The sequence below is a fragment of the Pseudonaja textilis genome, chromosome Z (genome assembly GCF_049901715.1).
Source record: "Pseudonaja textilis isolate UNSWEBS1 chromosome Z, rPseTex1.2, whole genome shotgun sequence".
Lineage (NCBI taxonomy): Eukaryota > Metazoa > Chordata > Lepidosauria > Squamata > Elapidae > Pseudonaja > Pseudonaja textilis.
The window spans coordinates 17,641,510-17,647,634 of NC_142008.1; the positions used below are offsets into that span (position 1 = coordinate 17,641,510).

Sequence of the window (6,125 nt, forward strand, 5' to 3'; positions counted from 1 at the left end):
AATATCTAATTAAATAATGTTACTGATAATGTCACTTTTCAATTCATTGCTACTCTTCCAAGTGTTCCACAAAGAAGAGGGAGTCAAGGAAGTCTCCACAGCACCTGAAGGCAGAACAAGAACCAATGGATGGAAATCAATCCAGGAGAGAATCAACCTAGAAGTAAAGAGAAATTTCCTAACAATTAAAACAATTAATCAATGGGATGACTTTCCTCCAGAAGTTGTGGATGCTCCAGCACTGGAGGTTTTTTAAGAATGCATTGGACGACGATCTCTCTGAAATGGTATAGAGCAGCGGGCACCAACTGGTGGTCCGTGGCCACTGGTAGTCTGCTCCTTAAGTAACTCCTTAAGTATTCCACTGTGGAACTATCCTTATTGTCTACAAGATGTTTAGAGAATGTTCAGCATGAATTTGCAATTGTAGCTTAAAACCATTATTCAGTGTCTTTTATGTTGGAAATATAGAACAGATCATGGTATTATTCTGAGAGACATGCTTTCAGAATGTGTACTTATAAAATGTTATTATGTCTCCTCTCAATTGTTTGTCTTAAGGCTATATATACATATGCATTCTTTGATCTGAATATTTATAACTACCAATCTATGTATTGTTTTTATTGTACTCTGATTCTCTTTCAGTTTGTCTCAATCTTAAAACGTCAGAATTCTGCTATTTCAAACACCCTTTCTCGGTTCCACTTCATTGTACTCAACAACATTCCTTGCCAAGTAAAGTGAATTCACACACATATTGCACTTTTAATCCCCAAAATGATCTCCACCCAATCAGGAATCACACACTGGACAGCATGTTATATAGGATTGTACTCCCTAGCTAGCTAATGACATAACTAAAGTTTAAGTGACTTAAAATAATAGTAGAATTAAGTTATTATAAATAAAAAAGCATTTTTAGAAAGACTTAAAATTATTGTGAGAAATGAAAAATAGTGACTATAAGAAGATTCTCAATCATCCAGGTTGTGCTTGTCCCAAAGATTCATTTTCAAAAGGCTACTGAACTTTTTTTGTTGCTTGAAGACATTTTGCTTCTCATCCAAGAAGCTTCTTCAGTTCTGAATGAATGGTGGAGAATGGAAGGATTTATATTTCTTGTAGGCACCTGATTGTTAGCACTCTTTCTCAGAGTCATTGATGCCCCTTGGAGGTTTATCTATGCCCTCAGGGTCATCTTAATCGTACAAATGAGTATGGAACCTTCTTAAAATTGCTGAAAGGACTGTGTTGTAAATAGGAGATAGGTGGTGTCATATTACCCCCCCCTTCTCTGTTGAGGGAGATCTGTTCAATCTTAATGTAGATGACCACCTTGACCCCTCTTTCAAGCTAGTGGTTTTCTATGTCCAAAATGTGGCCTTTGCTGTCTTCAGAACAGTGACCTACATTTGAAAAGCAAAGTTCACGCTAACTTGGAGAGATCCAATCTAGAACTAAGGAGAAATTTTTTGATAGTGAGAACAATTAACCAGTGGAACGGTTTGCCTCCAGAAGTTATGGATATTTCATCACTGGAAGTTTTTAAGACGAGATTGTAGGCAGCCATTTGTCCGTAATGGTATATGGTATCCTGCTTGAGCAGAGAGCAGGACTAGAAGACTTCCAAAGCTCCTTTCCATCTCTTTTATTCTGTTAAATAGGTTTGCAGTGACACACTACAATTAGAATAGGAAATTGATTGTTCAGTTTTAGAGCTAATTAAAACAAAATAGAAGTTAGATTATCTGTGCACATAATATACATGTGCTGCTTGGAACATCATGCCCCTCTGAGGTGAGGAACACACCCACTCTTTTGGCATTCTGAAAGGTCCTGAAGCTTGGCCTTGCCAAATGTCCTGTGGCCCCAAAGGGGGGATGTTATTCTGAAGGTGGTTAACCCCACCTCTCCCCTTGTATGTGTGTCTTGATCTCTTCTTCCCGTTTTTGTCCATTTTAAATTAATGTAATGGTATTATTAATTGTTGTAATACTTTTTATTGGTTTTTAATGGTCGTAAGCGGCTGGAATCACCTCTAGGTGATTCCTAGGTGAGGTGTGCAACATGTAAGTTACATAAATAAATAAAACTGTATAAACTTGAATAAATAAGATTGAATGTGAAAAACAGCAATTTTGCATGTTTCCATCTGTTTTCCAACTTTGTTAGGGAACTTCTAAGGCATTCAAGGTAGACTAAACAAGAAACCTTCTGAACAATAGATTTGTTTCTCTAGTTTTAAATGCTTAAACTGTAAATTTCTGAACACTGTTCTAATTAATAAACAAACTCAGTGTGGATTCAATCTCCTTTCTCTGAATCAATAAACAGAGAAGTCATGAGAAAAGGACCTTCTCCCTTCAGGGAGTCTTTTTCTTTTAAATGTTAACTCTGATTGTTAATACCCTGTTTCTTTCTATTTCTTTGTGAAATCACCCTCACAGATACACACCTCACTTATTTTTTACACTGCCTTGTGCTTTCAGTTGGAATTTTGTTTTCATGCATTTATCTATGCCAAGGATAATTATTAGTTGCTAAAATAAACTTTTAAAATGGAAATACATGTTCATTGCAAAGTCATGTCTGAAAAAAATAAGAATTTCAAATGACACTTTAATTCATGATTAGATACTTGTTAGAATCATGTGCATACACTATCCACTTTTCAGAAACAAAGATAAGAAAATAACATTAATATGGGGAAAGATGCACACTTTAAAATAGATATGTTTAAGCTGCCATTTTTCAGTTATATTGAGACTACAAATCTCATAAACCCAGTCTCATAAAAATGCCAGGTTGGTGCACTTGGTTTATATCACTATCTGCATAAGCAACCAATATCCAGAGAATGAAACTAGTGGGAACATCTAAATCTCAAATATCATTTATCCATTGTAATATACCACAAAGAATTTCAAAAGATGTACATGGTTACTTATTTATTTTCAGAGTTCTGTCTTTTAAGAGGGTGAATTCTATCAAGACTACTTATTGTTAATTATTACAAGAAATATATACAACAATGTGAAACGTGAAACAACCAGACACAATAAAACACAATAATCTAAAACAACAAATCAATTTATAGTTTACTGAAAATGATTAAAGACATTGGGAAGGGCATATGCTTTTCAAAGCGCATTTATAAGTATCCAAGAAGAGTTCTTGATGCATATCGTATCCTTATAGATGAAATTGCAAAGACTTGATGCTACTTTAGGAAAGATTATTTGGATGCTTATAAAAAAGTTTTGTTTAAAGGCAGGGTAAAGTAGAACATGAAATACGGGAAGCACTGAAAGAAAGAAGACCTTGGACAGTTTGTATTTTATTATTTAGTATGAATGTACATGTTTGTATGTGCTGTATAAAAAATAAATTACATAATAACATTTAAATACTGAGCACAGTTTAATAACCACTTTGGATTTTTGATCAAGCATGTAATAGCATTGTTTTGCTATTGTGAAAATAAAAAAGATTGTTTTGTGTACTTTTCATATTATCTATGTATTTACATTTCTTCAACATATCCACTAAATCAATGTTCAATTATTCTTTTTGGGAGAAAGAAAAGTGTATGTACTTCAATGGAAAACAATTTAAGTTTTGAATGAGATTTGAGATATTTCCACCGAAAACAACTTATTCAATAATAGAATCTTGCAATTTGTTTAAAAGAAAGGGAAAATTTGATATTTTCATTTTTAATAAAATATCATGCAAGTTATTTCTACATCCACATCCATAAAACTATTTCCAGTGAATAAAGAATATAATTCTTCATTGGAAATGAAGTTCCCCCTTATATGTCCCATTTTCTAAAAATATGAGCAACTCGTTGAGAAGAGTTGTTTCCCTGTGACATTTCTATACTCAGTAAAAAAAAAGAAAAATCTACTCAGAAAGTTATATGTAGAGACTTTTAACACTGCTTAAAATGAATGGGAATAATTCCGTAAGTATTACTTCTTTAACTATCATATGCTGTTTTTTAATCCTTACCTAGCACAAAGAATCTGAGATCTATAGTTAAGGGTGATAGAAGTTGCAGTGCATATCCCATTGGGCTATAGATTCTCTAATCAGATATTGTATAGCTATTAACTTCACATAAAGAAAAAAGTAAAATATTATGATTGGACAATTTACTAGTCATGGACTGCTCTTTTGCTATTTGTATAGACTGGAATAGACAATTCAATTTCCTCCAAATGTTGAAATGAAGTTTCTCAAAGCCTTGTTATTGGCCTTGCTGGCAAGGAATTGAAATCAAAACTTATGGAGGAATTAGCCGGCCAAGCTCTGATAATAGACTTCTATGCACAAGACTTGATACAGATGGAGAGAGGCCATGATAGAAAAACTGAAAGAAAGCTCCATATTATGATTAAGTTAAATCCGAGCAAATCATCTTGTGGCTTAGACTGAAGCACTGATGTAGCCTATATATTCCACCTTCCCCATGATGTTAGGAAAACAAACATATATGCATTAGAGTAAGTATTTCCAACCTTTTCCAGTTACATCCTGCAAATTAAACTAAGCAAGACTGAAGGTGTTAGATCAGAACATAACTGTAGAGTGTTCTGATCTAACAATGTTAGATCAGAACATAACTGTAGAGTGTGTAGTATTCAAACCACAGGCTAAGATTTCAATCCACTGAGACCAGTACCACATATGCAAAAGGTAACTAATATATCATATTAACTTTAATGGGACTAAAGCAAAACTAGCTTTATCATGGTTTAGTAACTTGGGACCAAAATGAGCCTGGCCACTTGTCCATTTCTCAGCACAATTCAGAGTGCTGATGTATACTGTTAAACTTTGCCAGAGGCCCTTCTAGTTTTAATGTCAGACAGATGGCAACCTCAGAGAGGCCTTCTCAGCTGTGTTGTCCTGAATTCAGAGCACCTCTCCTGAGAGAGTGCCTGATTTCAAAACTGGGTGTGTTTTTACTACTAGCAAAGCTTTGCTCATAGTATGTGCTAATCTGTGGAATACTTAAGTGTGTTTTAATCAACTACAATTGGCTGGTTTCTCACAGTACTCTAAATCAGGGGTCCCCAACCACCGGGCCGCAGACCGGTACTGGTCCGTGGAACATTTCCTACCGGGCCGCCAGTTTGCTGGGTACCGCCATCTTGTTTGACAAGAAAGTGCTTCCGGGTGAGCTTTTCTGGTTGGAAAGTGGCGTTTGCGTCCTGAAGGAATCCTCGCGCCTTAGTTTCATCGAAGGGGGAGCCTTCGAATGAAACTAAGGCGCGAGGATTCTTTCAGCACCCAAGGCAAGGCAAGGCAAGCCGAGTGGCTGTCCCAAAGTGAAGCCCATCGACAAAAGTACAAAGGAGGAGTTGAAGGTGGCGGGGAGAAGCAGGGGACGGCTGGCTGGCCGGTCACTCGGCTCACCTTGCCTTGTCATGCGTGCTGATGCCAGTACCGGGCCACAGATCATTTTGTGATGCTGGTACCGGGCCGTGGCACAAAAAAGGTTGGAGGCCACTGCTCTAAATAAAAGCATATAAACTATTCTGAATAGTTCTCCAAAACAAAAGCAAAAAGAGAGAAATAACCATGATTATAAGGGAATTGCACTTTGACTTTCCATTTATGTGACATCAGTCCAAAACTTTTATTTGACCATGCCAATAGCACTTGCTGACTGGTTAGCCTTAACTGCATTAAAAAATATTTTAAAAATTTTATTTCTGTTATGCTTTTGTTCTCTGATTTTTAAAATTTAAACGTACTTTATGTCACTTTTAGGGTTTTCTAAGTCTTGGGTAGCATTTAAAGTTTTACCAAAATTAATATATTAATCACAGTGATTTTTGAAGAACACTTCTTACAAGAAATACTAAATAATGAAAACATGATTTACGTGCATCACATTTGCAGAGATTTATTTGAAGGGTAACATACGATTAGATAAATCCAAATTTGAGTGTTGAAAGGTGTCAAAATGCCTTTCTTTTGAGGATTCGATTTTCCCGCTGGGAGAGCTCTGGCGCAAGAATACGGACAACTGCTTGAAACCTGGATCTTTTTATTTTTCAGGAAGGTGGAGAACAGCGAGAAGTCTGTGTTCCTGGGCTAGCTAGCTTCTT

General features: G+C 35.8%; 1 long non-coding RNA gene across 2 annotated transcripts in view; it reads left to right on the forward strand.

Moving 5' to 3' along the window:
- The window catches only part of LOC113442421 (uncharacterized), a 28,127-nt gene extending 24,731 nt beyond the window's left edge, over nt 1–3,396 (forward strand). For both annotated transcript variants that reach the window (XR_015740133.1, XR_015740134.1), the window contains one exon: nt 63–3,396. This is a non-coding gene — a long non-coding RNA (uncharacterized LOC113442421). The remainder of the gene's footprint in view (nt 1–62) is intronic.
- Nucleotides 3,397–6,125: the final 2,729 nt, after the last annotated feature.